Genomic DNA, 18666 nt, shown 5'->3' with positions numbered 1-18666 from the left:
AAGGCTTTGTGCACGTGTGCAAGCGTAACAACCGTGCTCCGGTTGCGTGTGCGTTTTCCTGTTGGGGAAGTCGAGGTGACTGACTGAGCACTAGCGAGCATTACGGAGCATGGTGGGTGGCGAGGCTGAGCATTTCAGGACAGCTTGAGGAACATTTCCTCCTTGTCTTCTGGGAGCGAGAACGGCTGCTCCTTAGTGCTTGATCCGTCAGGGATCCCGGCAGATCCACCCACCTTAAACCTCACTCTGCCCTGTCAGGGCATATTCCCGTTGTTGCCCCCAGATCTCTCCGGGTCCGGTGGGCATCACAGCTAACCACCCCCTATGCCTAACACAGGAAAATAACGGCTCGCCGTTGGCCCTGAGATTCTCTGAAAATGATTCTGAGCGTAAAAGTTTTTGGACTTGGGTGTTTCCTTCCTTCCTGTTCTGCGCTGCCTTTCAGGTCGGGGATGAAATGTCTGCCAGGGGAGACCTCCTCCTAGAGGCCTCTTTTATTGTACGGTTGTCATGATTTGCGCTCTTGATGGTATCAGGGAGGTTATACGCAATTCCGCTTTAATTCTGTTTCAGCTTGCAAAAGTTTCAGGGTGGGTGTACTGCAACTTTTCCAAACTGGGGCACTTCCCGTTGAAACCCTGTAACTTTTTAGACTGCTAATGTGGGTTGTTGTGGTTTTATTTATTTATTTTTTGGAGGGGGGGTGTTTATTTGTCCCATTTCCGTTGTTGTGCTCTGACACCAGCATGTTACAGTCATTAGAGTGTCTGACTATCACCAGGGAGACCAGGGTTCTCATCCCCACTCAGCCATGAAGCCATAACTGTCAATGTTTTCCTTTTTAAAAGGGAAATTCCCTTATTCCAAATAGGATTCCTCGCATGAAAAGTTGACAGCTATGCATGAAGCCCGCCAAGTGACTTCGAGCCAGTCCCCATCTCTCTGCCCAGCCTCCCTCATAGGGCTGTTTGTGAGGTTAGCATGGAGAGGGGGAGAGAAGTGTGTGTGTGCCTCCTCAAGCTCTTTGGAGCAGCACGTGGCTCAGTTCTGTTTTCTGAAAAATGGCCTGATCGCTGGAGCATCTTGGCACAAATGCCATCCCTTCTGCTCTCTGCCTGCAGCAGCAGCCTGTGGGTGATGTGAATTGATGGGCGGAAGCCCAGCTGGCTGTGGATCTCTTCCAGTTCCCTGATTTCCTGACCGACGTCCGTTCCGGACCAAGATTGTGTGATTCTGGCAGAGATGTTCGTTTGCTGCAACGTATACATGCAACATGCCTTTGGTCAGCGCTGGCGTGGCGCGAGGTTAAGAGGAAGCAGCTCTGTAGCAGCTGTAGCTTTCCAGGGCAGCCTTTGCCAACCTGTTGGAAGTCGCAGTCCGAAATATCTGGAATCTGGAGGGCGCCGGGTTGGCAAAGCCTTTTTAAGGCTGAAGCGGACATGTGTATCATTAAGAATGAGCAACTGTCAATCACTGGTGGGAAACATTCGTCATACTTGTGGGCGGGGCTGGGTGCGAAAGTAGGAAGAGTGACAGCTGTCGCTCTCACCTTTGTACAGCGGCCATTTCAGCCATACACATGGGCCATAGCTCAGAGGAGGTCGTTGTTCAACCCCCAACGGTATCTCCAGGTAGGGTTGGCAAAGAATGTTGCCTGAACTCCTGGAACTTTCACTGCCAATCAGGGTAGACCAGGGCTTCCCCAACTCCAGCTGATTTTGAACTCCAGCTCCCATCATCCCTGATCACTGGTCCTGCTAGCTAGGGATGTTGGGAGTGGTAGCCCCAAAACAGCTGGAGACAGTGGCTTAGCATGGGTTGCCAGTACCCGGAGTAAGGCAAGTATCCTCAGCGCTGCCTGTTGATAGGGTGGAAGGGAGGGGCGATAGCTCAGCGACTGACCTGAGTGGCAGCCGAGGTGCCCCATGAGCACGGAGGAGAGTGGGATGGGAGATTGCTCAGAGTGATTACCTTTCCAAAGTCTGTGCAGAGGGTGCCCTAGCAAAGCGGCTGTCACTCAAATTCATTCCTCCATCTGCCCACGCGATCGTCAGGAGATTGTGAGGGGGAGGGTGTGCTATTTTTTATTCCTACTTTTTTGTCTTTTGAAATTTGGTACCCCGAAGAATTCTGCGCCCAGGGGAACCGCCCCATGGCCTCCCCACCCCCCATGCTATGTCACTGGCTGGAGACCTAAGTATGAGAAACTCTAGGCAATATGAGCTCGGTGAGCCGATGGTCTGACTCTGTAAAACACAGTTTCCTATGCGCATGTAAAGGCCAGAGGTTTCTACACATCCAGGAAACCAAGAGGCATACTTTAGCCCAATGGGGTGGGGGTGGGGGGGTTGCCTGGGAAGAAGGGGCGTGGTTTAGTTTAGGGAGAGTCCTGTAGACCCTGTTATCACATCATGGTATTTACCACACCACTGTTTTTTAGATGCCAGCAACAGAGAAATGCCACGATCGAGCTGGTTTTTAGAGGTCTCCGCGGTTTAGCTTGCTGATGACTGTATTTCTTGTCTACGCCGTTTGGTGTCCTAACCTGGCCTGCAATCTGAGGGTGGGAATAGGTGTGCATAATAAAAATAAATCGATAAATAATCTGACTGCAGTACTAAGCTGTTGGAGACGCCAAACCTCCAAGGGACTCGGCTACTGAAAGGACACTCCTTTTGGTCTGGGGTTTGTGTGTGTGGAGTTGTGGACCAGGTCAAGGGGTGCACGGACATGATTTTTTTGGGGGGGAGGTGGCTGTGGAAAAGGGTTTACAGCTCGTCTTCTCGCTCCCCCTCCCTCCCCAATCTCTCATCGCTTCTGCGCTTGACATTTAAAGAAAAGATTTGAGGCTTCTTAAACATGTTCTTGTGTGATAACTATAGTGAGAAACGATGACATTAAACCCTGGTTTCTTTCTGACCTTTCATGGGTTTTTTTTAAGGGAGCCTGGGCGGTTTGCTGATGTCCGCCACATGAAACACACCCAGGGCTACTCCAGACTGATTTATTCAGTATTCATCCTGATTTGCTTACTTCGTTGTCAGACTATTAGCTGATGTCTGGACTTTATTGACCATTCGTTCCACAACAACGTAAGAAGGGGCAACTGCTGGCGTAGGTCAACCACCCAGCTAGTCCATCATCCTGTTCTTACAGTGGCCAACCAGATGCCCGTTGTGGGAAACCTGCAATCAGGATCCGAGCGCAGGTGCCCTCTCCCTTCCTGTGGTTTCCAGCAACTGTGACCCATAAGCTTTGCTGACCCCCAACTGTGGAGGCAGCCCAAAGCCACCCTGGCTAGTAGTCTTCAACAGCCCTCTCCTCCTCTATGAATTTGTCTGATCCTCTTTTAGAACCATCCAGTGGGAGGGAGTTCCATAGGTCAACTGTCTGCTGAGTGAAGTCTTCTCGGTCTTTTGAGGTGCAGTGATGCCATGCAGCTGCCCCTTTCTTCAGAACCACCATTGGACTGAAGAAGCCAACATGGTGCCCTCCGGATCTTATAGGACTGCAAGTTCCATCATCCTTGACCCTGCTGCCTGGGGCTGATGGGAGTTGGAGTCATTCAGTGTCTTTTTTTTTTTAAAAAAAATGCTTTTTATTGGTGTTTCATTTAATACAAACAAACAAAATACAGCAAAATTCAACAGTCATTTACCCACACTCTGCTGAGCAATGACTTCCTTCCCTCCCTTCAAGAGGTTTTCTTATGTCAGTTACTTTTCCACAGTTTCTTATTGTATCCAATCCTATCGACATTGTAAGATTTATTTCAGTCCTGCCAGAGTTTTCAAATTTCTACAGTTATTATTTATGTATTCCATAAATTTACTCCAATCTTTTTGGAATTTTGCTTCCTCCTGATTTCAGATTCTACAGGTGTGTTTTGCTAGTTCCGCATAATCAACCATCTTCGTCTGCCACTCCTCTATTGTTGGTAATTCTGGTACTTTCTATTTTTGGGCTAACAAAGTTCTGGCAGCAGTCGTAGCATACATAAATAACCTTTGATCTGCTTTTTCTATTTCTTCTCCCATCAAGCCTAGCAAGAAAGCTTTCGGCTTTTTCGGGAAAGTTTATTTAAATATCTTTTTCAATTCATTATAAATCAGTTCCCAAAGTCCTTCAGTGTCTTGAGGGCCCCATGCCAGCTACCCTGTGGGGTGGAGGTGGGTGCTTATCATTGGGGCATCTGGTTGGCCCCTGTGAGAGCAGGATTCTGACCTAGGTGGGCCATTGGGCTGATCCAGCAGGCTCTACTCATATTCATGCTGCCTGTGGGAATGTTCAGGGAGGCAGGAGAGGATATATTGTTCAATTATATCCTTCCCAACTTGTGTTAACAAGTTCTACAACTTAGCAGAGTAACATTCCCCTTTTAAACTCGTACCAGCGGATAACGTCTTTGCCAGGCTTGTATAAGCCTCTAAAATAAGTTTCCCGGTCAGTTCCCCTTTATTCCCTCATAAAAGATTAGACACGACACAGTCTTGTATAAAAGTATAAAAGAGTTTACTCACACACATTCTGTTCACAGATGGATCCCAGAAGGCAGACTTAGGTTACAAAGTAGATACACCTGGAATCTATCCCATGAGGAGATAGTTCCTTTGTCCTCTCAGGGTAAGAAGATGTTGCTTCTTCGAACAATGGAGTCAGAGAGAGAGATGGCAGCCTCCCTTGTGCTATTTTGTTACCTGTACAGGTGAGGTCACTCCTTAAAGGGAGTGAAAGGCGGGATATCAAATCCAAACTCTTCTTCTTCAAACTCACGCCCACCTCTGGTCACATGTAGAGGAGGTCTGTCCCAGCCCAGGAGGAAACAGAAAGTCCTACAGGCTGGTCCAGACATCCCCTTTTTATGTCCACTCTAGGAATGTTGTATTTGACTGCTCTGTGTTTCACTTCCCACACTGCCAAGGACCGGAGTCGGCCTTCCTCAGAGGTGCGAAGTGTGATCCTCAGATGCACATTGTGTGAGGGTGGGGTGGAACTGCAAGCAGTATGGTCAGAGCAGAGGCAAATGAAATGCAAAATTGGCAGACGCTGAGCGTTTGAGCGTGAGGATCTCACATTTCCTGTTTCTCTGCAACACCTATTGCAGAATTTCTTCATTTTCCCTGCCAGGAAGAGGCAGAAGCTGCCGCCTCTTCCTGCGACAGGAGAAATTAGAGTTCCCCATTGAATCTTGCAGAGAAGCCTGCGAGCTGCTTGTTCTCTGCTCTTGAAAATAAGCAACAGGACCTTCCCCAACCTGGTGCTCTCTGGGTGAGTTGGACTGCAACGCAGAGAAGTCCCAGTTAGCACAGGCCAGAGAGATGCTTTGGACTACAACTCCCATCAGTGTGCTGGCTGGGGCTGATGGGAGTTGTAGTCCAAAAGATCCTGAAGGCAACAGCTTGGGGAAGGCTGAATGAGCACATTGCATGTGTTCTGCGGTGACTAGTGACCAAACTTCCAGTGGAAATGCCACTCTTAATATCTCCCTGTCCAACTGCTGATGTCCTTATTCTTCACCATATCGCAAGGATTTTGTTGTGACCTCCAGTCTCTTACAAAAGTAACTTCCTAGTCCTCATGAATATGGAGAAAACCCTGTTTTATTGCAAGAGAATCAAGGTCCCCAGGGTTCATTTGTGTTTTTGGGACTTCTCATGTATAGTACCTTGTAATCCTTACAGAAATGGGGTGCAGGTCAGTCAGATGATCTCCCCATATTTCAGAGTTGCCAAAGCTTAAAAAAAAAAAAGGCTTTCTGATGGCCATTCAGGGAGTCCACGGCAGAGGAGACATTTGAACTGTGGACCTCCTGGTTTGTCGTTTAACCTGTTCCCCCTTCTTCCCTTCTGCACCAGCTCTGCAACGTTCTAAGTCTCCAGCTCATTCAAAAATCCCAACAGAAATGATTTTAGAAAGATAAATATCCACCGCAACCTCTCTCCTGCAAAGAAATTGATCCAGCAACACAAAAGGATGTCCAGTCTCTAGAGGCATCCAGTCTCTACAACGGGGGAACCAGCATGGTTAATTCCAGATATCCTTGGACACCTACCGTACAGCTGGAGGGAAATGTTTTCGGCCTGGGGCCGTATTATCTCATGGGCTATCTTCTAGGGGGCATGAACCAGTCAGGGCCAGAGGCAAAAGTGGGTACAGCAGTACCAAAGCCTACATTGGCTCCCAGTACGTTTCCGAGCACAATTCAGAGTGTTGGTGCTGACCTTGAAAGCCCTAAACGGCCTCGGTCCAGTATACCTGAAGGAGCGTCTCCACCCCCATCGTTCAGCCCGGACACTGAGGTCCAGCTCCGAGGGCTTCTGGCGGTTCCCTCCCTGCGAGAAGTGAGGTTGCAGGGAACCAGGCAGAGGGCCTTCTCAGTGGTGGCACCCGCCCTGTGGAACGCTCTCCCACCAGATGTCAAGGAAAGAAACAACTATCTGACTTTCAGAAGACATCTGAAGGCAGCCTAGGGAAGCTTTTAATGTTTGATGCTTTATTGTGTTTTTAATATTCTGTTGGGAGCTGCCCAGAGTGGCTGGGGAAACCTAGCCTGATGGCGGGGTATAAATTATGATTATGATTATTATTTATTTGCCTTTTGTACAATAGTGCATTCACAAGCATGCAAAGGTCAGAGGTCTCTCCCCTGCAGGACTCCTCTCCCCACACAGGCAGGCAAGAGGCGTCAATGCAGTCCAAGGATGTAATCTGGCCAAGCCAGAGCAATCCAGTGGGGGGGGGGATTGGAGGGGGGGCCTGGGAGGGGGGGCATGGCCAGAATCCAAAGGGCCGCATAGACAGGTCTAGAGGTCCACATTTGCCTCCCAGGTGTTATTCCGACTTCACCCCTGGAAGCGCACTCCATTGTCACATTAAGACAATGTCTCTTATCGACCTGGGTAGCTCAGTTGCTTACAGCGGGGTGCTGATAACGTCAAGGTTTGCAGGTTTGTTCCCCATATGGGGCAGCTGCATATTCCTGCGTTGCAGGGGGGTGGGCTGGATGATCCTCAGGGTCCCCTCCAACTCTGCGATTCTGCCTGGCATTCTAGGACAGATGAATGCCAACAAGAACCTTAGGGAGAGCAGACTGGGTTTTAAGGAAAGGGCCTTAGAAGCACCGCAACCCTTTTATTATCTGCCTTTTAATAGATTTGCTTTTAATATTGTTTCAAATCTATTCGAATTTAATCACCTTTGTAATGACTTCCCTGTTTTCAGCTTTTTGTATTTTCCCTGCATCGTTTTAATGTCTTTAAACTGCCTCGGGTCTGGGGGAAAGTCAGGATATAAACAAAGGTAACAGAAACTCTCATTGCCCTGGACCGCTGGCCATGCTGGCTGGCGCAGATGGGAGGCTGCTAGCTCTGGCTATCCCCAACAACTGGAGCATATCCTGGAAGCCATTCATGGGTTAGGATGGATCTGGGTTTGCTCAGAGGGCTCTCTCCTCTTTGCACTTGCTAAGGGAGTCATTTCTTACCTACTTCGGGGCCTTAATTTTGGAGACCGCCAGTCGAAAACTCAGTGGGAAGTCATGCTATAATGGGACGGATCTCTCTCTCTCTCTCTCTCTCTCTCTCTCTCTCTCTCTCCCTCCCTCCCTCCCTCCCTCCCTCCTTCCCCTCTTTCTCTCAGCAGCCCATGACTTTAGTCCCTTCAGCCACTGGCTAGAAGCTAGATCTCTCGGCTTGCAGCTCAATGCAATTATCCACTGTCAGTGACACTCCGATAAATCACACCCTAATTGATATGTGTTAGCAGCCTGCCTAAATGGGAAATAATCTGATTGTGAGTCCCTGGTGCTGCTTCAGCAGCAGCAGTTTCTTTCTTGTTTCCAAGCCAGGGGAGCACAGAAAGAGCGAGAGCATGTCAAAAGGACAAAGGGGCAGGCCAGCTGACCACCACCTTCTCTTTTTGTTCTAGAGCAGTGATGGCCAAACTTGGCCTCCAGCTGTTTTGGGACTACAATTCCCATCATCCCTGACCACTGGTCCTGTTAGCTAGGGATGATGGGAGTCGTAGTCCCAAAACAGCTGGAGGGCCGAGTATGGCCATTGCTGTTCTAGAGGTTAGCTGTAAGCCACACCCACCTAGAAGGGGCAGAGATGTAAATCGCTCTCAGCGGCAGCCAGGCTTCCTCTATCTGAAACTTCCAAAGGTTTAGCAGATTCTGAACGGCTGCCTTTCCCAAAGAAGACGTTCCTTTCATTACACTTTTAGGGAAGTTTCTAAATGTTTGATGTTTTATCGTGTTTTTAATACTCTGTTGGGAGCCACCCAGAGTGGTTGGGGAAACTGAGCCAGATGGGCGGAGTATGTATGCATGCATGCATGTATGTATGTATGTATGTATGTATAAATAATAATAATAATAATAATAATAATAATAATAATAATAATAATTAGAATTTGTATGCCACCTTTCTATATGGAGAGCCAGTGTGGTGTAGTGGTTAAGAGCGGTGGACTCGTAATCTGGTGAACTGGGTTCGCTTCCCCGCTCCTCCACATGCAGCTGCTGGGTGATCTTGGGCCAGTCACACTTCTCTGAAGTCTCTCAGCCCCACTCACCTCACAGAGTGTTTGTGGTGGGGGAGGAAGGGAAAGGAGAATGTTAGCCGCTTTGAGACTCCTTTGGGTAGTGATAAAGCGGGATATCAAATCCAAACTCTTCTATATTACTATGCACAAGGTAGCTTACAAAGCTGAAGAAACAACAAAATAGACAGCAAAAGTCACACTCTTCATAACAATCTGACCCAATACAAAAAGCCACATTAACTTTAAAATAAACAACTTAAACCATCAGAATGTAATAGTAAACAGTAAAATTAAGTAAAGGTAAAGGTACCCCTGCCCGTACGGGCCAGTCTTGACAGACTCTAGGGTTGTGCGCCCATCTCACTCAAGAGGCCCGGGGCCAGCGCTGTCCGGAGACACTTCTGGGTCACATGGGCAGCGTGACAAGCTGCATCTGGCGAGCCAGCGCAGCACACGGAAACGGCGTTTACCTTCCCGCCAGTAAGTGGTCCCTATTTATCTACTTGCACTTTGATGTGCTTTTGAACTGCTAGGTTGGCAGGCGCTGGGACCGAGCAACGGGAGCGCACCCCGCCGCGGGGATTCGAGCCGCCGACCTTTCGATCGGCAAGCCCTAGGCGCTGAGGCTTTTACCCACAGCGCCACCCGCGTCCTGACAACAGTAAAATTAGACATCAGCAAATAATATTTAAGCAGTTTACAGTGGTACCTTGGGTTAAGAACTTAATTTGTTCTGAAGGTCTGTTCTTAACCTGAAACTGTTCTTAACCTAAGGTACCACTTTAGCTAATGGAGCCTCCTGCTGCCACCACACCCCATGATTTCTGTTCTCATCCTGAAGCAAAGTTCTTAACCCAAGGTACTACGTCCGGGTTAGCGGAGTCTGTAACCCGAAGCGCCTGTAACCTGAAGCGTCTGTAACCCGAGGTACCACTGTACACTTATCCTTTGCTATAAATAATTACTAAAGTATAATCAATAAAAACAATAGCCCGTCACAGAATACCACAAAACATCCAAAACCACGTGAAAGGATCAAATTGAGAAACAAGGACACAAAACTTATAAAAATATTTTATGAAAATATCCCTGAACTGCTTCTTCTGTTTTCTAAGCTGTGGTCTGGGAAAGGCTCCTAAGGTTGGAAGATGGGGCAGGACAGGTGGGAAAAGCTATTGCCGGATGGACAGCAGAAAGTCAACCTCCCACCCTCATGTTTTGCACTATTTTTCCCATCAGCCCTGTTCCAGTGTGGCCATACTCCCAGGGGCAGATAGATGGGAGTTGTAGTTCAAGATAATTGGAGGGCACCAGGTTGAGGAAGGGTGGTCTGCAGTGACTTCCTAGATACAGCTAGATTCCAAACATGGATTTGGCGATTTATTGACATTGGTAACCCCACAGGAAATGGGGTTAAGAACTAAAGCCTTAAGAACATATAAGTGCCCTGTTGGATCAGGCCCATCTAATCCAATGGTTTAATACTTCCAATAGACTAAAAGCGGATTAAAGCTTGCATCAGCTTTCTCTACATCTGGGTAAAATGTTTTCAGCAGGTGCCGAAAGCAGTGGAGGCTCCTGTCTGGCGTTCAAGTGGCAGGGAGTTCCAAAGTGCAGGTGCTGCCTAGTAGAATGAAACGTCACGTTTTCACAAATGTGGCACAGAATGCGGCTGCTGGGCCAGTTCTGCCGATCGAAGGGTTCAAGGGGGTGCATATGGGGGTCAGTCCATTTCATGGGTAAACTGGTCTTGAGCTGCTAAAGGCTTTACACGCTCATAACAACACCCTGAAATTGTCCCGGCAGCAAATCGGCAAGCAGTGTGGATTTCTGAGCCCAGGTGTTATTGGGAGTCATTTTGGACTCACAGCTGTCCATGGAGGCGCAGGTCAAATCCGTGTCCAGGGCAGCTGTTTACCAGCTCCATCTGGTACGTAGGCTGAGACCCTATCTGCCTGCGGACTGTCTCGCCAGAGTGGTACATGCTCTGGTTATCTCCCGCTTGGACTACTGCAATGCACTCTACGTGGGGCTACCTTTGAAGGTGACTCGGAAACTACAACTAATCCAGAATGCGGCAGCTAGACTGGTGACTGGGAGCGGCCGCCGAGACCATATAACACCGGTCTTGAAAGACTTGCATTGGCTCCCAGTACGTTTCCGAGCACAATTCAAAGTGTTGGTGCTGACCTTTAAAGCCCTAAACGGCCTCGGTCCAGTATACCTGAAGGAGCGTCTCCACCCCCATCATTCTGCCCGGACGCTGAGGTCCAGCGCCGAGGGCCTTCTGGCGGTTCCCTCATTGCGAGAAGCAAAGCTACAGGGAACCAGGCAGAGGGCCTTCTCGGTAGTGGCGCCCACCCTGTGGAACGCCCTTCCAGCAGATGTCAAAGTGATAAATAACTACCTGACATTCAAGAGACATCTTAAGGCAGCCCTGTTCAGGGAAGTTTTTAACATGTGATATTTTATTGTATTTTTGGTTTTTATGGAAGCCGCCCAGAGTGGCTGGGGAGGCCCAGCCAGATGGGCGGGGTATAAATAATAAATTATTATTATTATTATTATTATTGCTGGCAAGGCCTCACACCTGTTCAGCAATTGGACTGCAGCATTCTGCATGAACTGCAGATTCTGGATCAACTGCAAGGAGAGGAAAGGGAAGAGGTAGGGGAAGGAAGGAAGGAAGGAAGGAAGGAAGGAAGGAAGGAAGGAAGGAAGGAAGGAAGGAAGGAAGGAAGGAAGATGCATAGAGGTTCCTGCTGCCGACCACTTGGCAAACCGTTCCATCTATATCATCATCTCTTCCAGGACGGAGGAGGACCTTACCCGCTTCTTGGCTCCTTCCCCAGATTTCTGCTCATATCCTCTTTGGCACCATCACTCAGGCTGTCCATGTAAACAGTCTCCACTGAGTGTGCTGCCTCTGAGGGCGATGTAGGGTGACAGCGATGCTCTGTCTTTGGCGAGCGGCCTGGACGCTTGCCAGCCCTGCCATGTGATGTTGCAGTCATTAAGGGATGAGCATGCCTCTGCCAGTGCTGGCAAGAGCGCTGCTCACAGGTCTGGTTCGAAATGGGTGGCACAGGAGAGGGGCAACTCCGAAAGGGCGTTCCCTTGGGAAAGGGCGTTTGTGTGGCTTCCACACGTCTGTGCTGAAGCAGGCATTTGCCTTGCCTGATTCCCTGACATTGCCGATTAGAACAGGGGTCAGCAAACTTACCGCATCTCGGGCCGCTGTCTCCAGCGCTGATTGTGCAGGGGAGCACATGCGCACACGCTATTTCCGGTGCACTTCCGGGTCGGAGGATCACCGGAAGTAGCTTGTGCGCATGTGCACGGGCGTCCTCCGACCCGGATGTGCACCGGAAATAATGCTTGCGCATGCGCAAATAATGCTTGTGCATCATGCGCAAAAGCTATTTCCGGTGCTCCTCCAACCTGGAACTGGGCAGCTGCGCAGCGCAGAGCCGATAAGAATGGGCAGCGGCAGCGGGCGGCACGGGTTGCCGCGGGCCGGATAAACGAGTCCCTCGGGCCTTATCCGGCCCGCGGGACTTAGTTTGGGGACCCCTGGGTTAGAATCACGGAATCGTAGAATAGCAAGGTTGGAAGGGATCCCCACGGGTCCAAACTTCTGCAATGCAAGAATGATGGGGTTAATGGGGGATCAGTTTCCCCACAAATGACTTCTGCTTCATCTGTCCTGGCCACCTAGTAAAACCCACAGCTGTATCAGGGATGTGACAATGGAGAAGTAAAAGATTTGGATCATCGAAAAAGATGCGGGAGGAAATGATTAAATTAGGACCCATAAAGTGGAGGGTGGAAGTCCAGGAGAATTCTTTGCTTTTTGGCAGACCTGCGTCTTTTGCTGAATTTATACCGTTCTGTTTCGGTTGCTGGAATATACTCGGAGTCGAGTGTGAATTTCATGCTCTTTATTCAGCTTGTAGTAGCAATGAATCAAACTTTCCCCCAAAAGTCTAGCTATATATACATTATTTGCACAATGGGCCCCATGTGATTGGCTAATTCCGGGCTGCTCCTGTAGGCCAATCAGGTTGGGGATTCACTTTCTCCAGAAGCCTGATTGGCTGCTCCTGCAGGCCAATCAGGTCGCTGATTCACTGCCACCTGGAGCTGGATTGGGTGGCTCCTGCGGACCAATCAGACTGCTGCATTCTGGATCCTAGGATTCAGCTCAGGACATAACAGTTGGAACATTCTTCCTGCTGGACAGAACAACAGTCTCCCTCGGGAGGCGGCAGACTCTCCTTCCTTGGAGGTTTTTAAGCTGAGGTTGGGCGGCCATCTGTCATGGATGCTTTAGCTGAGTTTTCTGCATTGAAGGGGATTGGAGGAGATTACCCTCAAGTCCCTCCCAACTCTACAATTCTGTGATCCTTATATCATATATTGGTATACCACTCTGGGGACATTATGGCAAAGGTTGGAAAAGAGATCTTGCAAATGAGCGAATAAACAAACCTCCAATCGCTGCATCATCCTTGACCAGCTGGCTCATGATTGTCATCTGGTCCTCATAGATTGGTGTAGAATGGATGGACTGTCTCCTCCTTGTGGGTTTAGATGAGCTTCTCTTGCCCTCCAGAGTGTCCCAAACTACTTCTTCTCTTCTTCTTAGGTGATCCCTCATAGCCGAATAAGATTGTCTTCCATGAACACGGTCTTAACAGTGAGTCTGTAAGTGATTGTGGAGGCCAATTCTGGACCCACACGTCCTTCCACAGTGGGGACATTGGTTTCTGGGCAGGAGTTGATCACAGTGAGGGTTTGCCAAGCGTGCCTTCCTCCTAGCGCGTTTCTCCCTTTTGTCCTGAGTTTGAGTGTCTTCAAAACCCATGACACCTTTGGCTGTTCTCCACCCTTATGTGCACACCTCCAGGACTCAAAGCGAATCCTCTGCAGGTGTGAGCTGCACTTGTGAACGGTCCGCCAAACCCACGATGGGTGTAAAGGGGAGGAGACCCTTTGGTTCCCACCCATCTCTACAGTTGCGACCTGAACTGCAGGCAGCTCCTCTTCAGTGAAACGGCGTCCTACTGCGGCATGACTAACTGAAATGTGAGCCGTCTCCTTCTGCACAGGATTGTTACAAATGCGCTTCCTTAGCAGATCTAATGATCGTGGTGAATTGCCGCCTGCCTCGGTGATTAGCCCTTCTCCCAATATGGTGCCTATCGAGGAGGAGGAGGTTTTTCTTGTTAAGGGAAGGAGGGCGGTGAGGATGGTCCTAGCAGCAGATCATAGAATGGTAAGGGGCCACCAAAGGTCATCTAGTCCCTCCTATGCAGAAGTGTGTGAAGAGCAGACATGGCAGCAGGACTCCTGGGTTTGATTTTCATCCCAGGCAGAGGAGCACGTCTTACAGAGGTGCAGGCAGCTGAGGGGAAAGGCTTCTTGTTGTTCTTGCACATGAACACACACACACAAAAAACCTCCATAGAAAAATCCATTTCTTTAGCTTGCAAAGTTGAAGCCCACCTTTCAGCTGTGCAGAGCCCGAGAGCATCCATCATCATCATCATCATCACCACCACTTTTAATTTGTATACAGTACCATCTTTCTATCTTACAATACTCAAGGCAGTTTACAAGCTGCAGAAACAAGGAATGTACATCTTATAACAATCAATGCAATACAAAAATGTGATAATAAAGCATAACTTTAAAATAAGCAACCTACATAAAAAAATGTAATATTCAACAATCATTAGACTAGTATAGACCAGGGGTCAGCAAACTTTTTCCACTGTCCCTCAGAATTTGTGGGGGGCCAGACTATATTTTGAAAAAAAATAACGAACGATTTCCTGTGCCCCACAAATAACCCAGAGATGCATTTTAAATAAAAGGACACATTCTACTCATGTAAAAACACGCTGATTCCCAGACCATCTGTGGGCTGGATTTAGAAGGCGATTGGGCCGGATCCGGGCCCCGGGCCTTAGTTTGCCTACCCATGGTATAGACCAGGGGTCTGCAACCTTTAAGACAAAAAGAGCCACTTGGACCCGTTTCCGAAGAAAACAACAACTGGGAGCCGCAAAACCATTGCGACATTTAAAACAAAGGTATCTCCGGAGCCGCGATCTGACAGCGGGCGGGAAGGTGAAGTCGGGACGGTGCGTGACTAACGCACGCACCGCCCCCATGCGACGTCACAGCCAGTACAGCGCCTGCCACAGTGGGGAGTGTCGGGGCGCACAATGCGCCTCCTCCCCTCACTAGTATCCGCCCCGGAGCCACGGCAAAGGTGTAAAAGAGCCACATGCGGCTCCGGAGCCACGGGTTGCAGACCCCTGGTATAGACTATAATTTCAGGCTCCAGACTTTAATTTCAGGCTCTTGAAAACAGAGGCGCTCTTCCAGCCTTAGACTCGTAGAATTGTAGAGCTGAAAGGGGCACACAAGGGCCATCTAGTCAACCCCCTGCAACGCAGGAAGCACTGCTCAAGATTCCAGCTCCACAGTTCTCTTCCATCTCTACAGCTCTGTGACTCGGTTGGGAATAATGGCACAAACTGAATTTTCTGGTTTGCGGTCGCCGAATCCACCCGAAAGCAGCGAGAATCTGGGAGCGCTCTGGGGCGACAAGGCAAGGTTCATTCTGGAGCCGGAACCAGTTCCTCCCAGCTCCCCTCCCACACCCTTGTTTTGTATCAGCTGTATTTGCTGATTGAACAGTAATCTGTCTCCTGCCAATTTAAAAGCCAGAGGATGTTTGTTTTCTGGGTTGATGATATGCTAGAAAAACGTAATTGACCTCCGCAAGGTTTTACAACAGTTCGGAACAGGACTCGGCAGCTGCAAGGTGTAAAACAGCCATGCGGGTGGCTGCCTGGTTATCTTAGCGCAGTGGTTCTCCACCTGTGGGTGCCCAGATGTTGTTGGACTACAACTCCCATCATCCCTGAGCTCTGGCCTTGCTAGCTAGGGGTGATGGGAGTTGTATTCCAACAACATCTGGGGACCCACAGGTTTGAGAAAGGCTGTTTTAGTGCATCTGCACTTGACTTAGGAACATAAATCCACAAAAGCTATGAAGATGGATTGGGCAAAAGGAGGCCCATCTAGTCCAGCGTCCAGTTCTCACAGTGGCCAGCCAGATACGCCCCGAAAGGAAGCTAAAAGTTGGACAGTTCTGGGCAGAGAAAACAAGTTCTTCTTCATGCAGCACGTAGTTAAACTGCAGAACTCCCTCCCACAGGAGACTGGGATGGCCATGCCCCTGGATGGCTTTGAGAGAGGATTAGACAACATTATGGAGGAGGAGAGGGCTATCTGGCCACCAGCCATGGTGAACACACTCTGACTTCACAGCTGGAGGCAGAGATGCTTCTGAATATCAGCTTCTGGAAGCTGCAGGAAGGGAGAGTTGCTCTTGTGCTCACATCCTGCTTGTGGGTTTCCTGTGGGCATTTGCTCCTCCGTCACTGTGAGTATAGGAGGCTGGACCAGGTAGACCTTTGACCTGATTCAGCAGGTTCCTGGAATCATAGAGTTGAAGAGTTGGAAAGGGACCGCAAGGGTCCTCTAACCCCCTGCAATGTACAAATCTCAACACATGCCAGCCGGATTTTAAATCATGACTCTCCAGGTTCAGGATGTCTGCATTATCCAATGTAATCCATTCTCTTAACCGGCACAAGCAGGCTGCCTCATAATACATTTGCGGGTCTGGCAGGGCAAAGCCTCTTCTTTCATTTATGTCTATCATAATTTTATGTTTAATTCTCGGCTTTCCCCCCGCCAGATGAATTTAGAAATATCCTTCTTCCATTCTTTGAAGCAGCCTGAATTATTTATAATTGGTATTGATTGGAATAAACACAACATCTTGGGCAGTAGATTCATTTTGGTGGCTGAGATTTTGCCAAGCAGGGAGAGCTTCATTCTCTCTCCCAGATCTCCAACTTTTTCTTAATCACTTCCCACAGTTTAACATAATTATTTCCAAAGAAGTTGAGATTTCTTACTGTGAGCCAGATTCCCAGATATCTAACTCTTTTTTTTTAAACATATTTTCAAACCAAACTATTTTTCTAACATATTTTTCGACACACGGTCCCACATCCAATTGAAACCATATCAGACCCTCCTTGAAAATATCCTAGCATGGTCTTACGCTACGTACCAGTATGGCTGAATACTCTTCCAAGTTGCCTGCTGTATGTCCAGCATACAGGGACAGTCCCGGAATTACGGAAGCCGTCCCGGTTTCTGATTTGATCCTGGAATGTCCCGCTTTTCCTCCCCCCTCCCCTCCGTGTCTCAGAGAACAATGAAAAGTGTGCGTTTGTAGGTGCAAGACTGGAGTCCTGTTTATCCTGAACATAAAATCCCTGCACCAAATGGAGGAAATGGTGACACTGGCATATTAAGTCCTTCCTATAATTTTGAAGGGAAACGTCAGCAATCCACTTTAAATCCTCTCATTGCAATGCTTCCGCAGCCAGCCATCTCTTAGGAAATGCACGGAGTGCTTATTCCTTTATTGTAAGTGGAGCCTGACACTGTCTACTGAGAAGTAAGTGGAGCTTACTCCCGGGTAACCCGGTAAAGACTGTGCAGCCTTACACTGCAGTCCTAAGCCTTTTTACTCAGAACTAAGTCCCGCTCTAGGGACGCGGGTGGCACTGTGGGTAAAACCTCAGCGCCTAGGACTTGCCGATCGAAAGGTCGGCGGTTCGAATCCCCGCGACAGGGTGCGCTCCTGTTGCTCGGTCCCAGCGCCTGCCAACCTAGCAGTTCGAAAGCACCCCCGGGTGCAAGTAGATAAATAGGGACCGCTTTATAGCGGGAAGGTAAATGGCGTTCCGTGTGCTGCGCTGGCTCGCCAGATGCAGCTTGTCACGCTGGCCACGTGACCCGGAAGTGTCTGCGGACAGCGCTGGCCCCCGGCCTCTTGAGTGAGATGGGCGCACAACCCCAGAGTCTGTCAAGACTGGCCCGTACGGGCAGGGGTACCTTTACCTTTACCTTTAAGTCCCTCTCTGCTATGTTCCTCCTCATTCTCACAGTTTCCATCATCATCATCATCATCATCATTATTATTATTATTATTTCCCTCCTTTTCCCCGGCAGGCACTCAAGGCAGCTTACCGCTACATTTCATTCCATTTATCTGTGGAAGGTGTTGTACACGATCCCTTCCCTCGTACATTTTTTTCCCCTTTACAACAATCCTACAAGGCAGGTTTGGCGGAAAGGTTGTCCTTGGCTCAAGGTGACCGATCTTGATGTATACTTGACTTCTGTGTGTGCAGCGAGATCAAACGCAGAAGAAGCGATAAGCGATGATCCATAATGACTTGGGGGGAAATGTTTAAAAGTACTCCCCCGCCCCCAAACCCAGAGTCCTTTCTGTTGCGGATAATTCAGATTGAAATTCAGATAATTCAGATTGAAACTCCCAAGTGTCAAAAAAGGGTTATTTATGTATGCCACCACTGCAGCCCATGTTTTGTTAGCTCAAAAATGGAAAACGAGGGAGATCCCAACCAAAGAAGAACTTTGACAGAGTATGCACAACTCGCAGACCTAACATATAGAATAAAAGAACGTAAGTTTAGAGAAGATTAGAAAATGTATGTGAAGTAACTGTGCGCAGCTGAAAATGCTGGCAGCATTAAGATAAATTCAACGATGTAAATAAGTTGTGATGGATGTCATAATGGAATACTGAATGGTGTAGTTTCTGTAAAATATGCAGGGATTTGTGTTATGTAAAATGAACCACGGAAAGAGAAGAAAGGAAGTCGTTTATATTTTCTGGATGTTTAAATGAATATTCTAAAGCAGGTACCCCCAAACTCGGCCCTCCAGATGTTTTGGGACTACAACTCCCATCACCCCTAGCTAAAAGGAGCAGTGGTCAGGGATGATGGGAATTGTAGTCCCAAAACATCGGGAGGGCTGAGTTTGGGGATGCCTGTTCTGAAATGTAAGACAGAAAATTCAATAAAAAAATTATATATACGAACATGGGAGAAGCTACCTGGTGCAGAATAGAATGCCCCTGTTTTCATCAGAGAAATGTTTGAGGGTCTGGAGGCATGCCTGCCTTTGGGTTCCTTATGTTTTCAAATCGGATCA

At 48.6% G+C, this 18666-nt stretch overlaps 1 protein-coding gene across 3 annotated transcripts in view; it reads left to right on the top strand.

Moving 5' to 3' along the window:
• Positions 1 to 18666, top strand: part of PDE2A (phosphodiesterase 2A) — a 379843-nt gene that overhangs the window by 134138 nt on the left and 227039 nt on the right. The gene's annotated exons all lie outside the window — the stretch shown is intronic.

The sequence above is a fragment of the Podarcis muralis genome, chromosome 4, assembly GCF_964188315.1.
Source record: "Podarcis muralis chromosome 4, rPodMur119.hap1.1, whole genome shotgun sequence".
NCBI classification, from domain to species: Eukaryota; Metazoa; Chordata; class Lepidosauria; order Squamata; family Lacertidae; genus Podarcis; species Podarcis muralis.
Note: the sequence above shows the minus strand (reverse complement) of the source record. Positions and strands in the feature narration are given on the sequence as shown.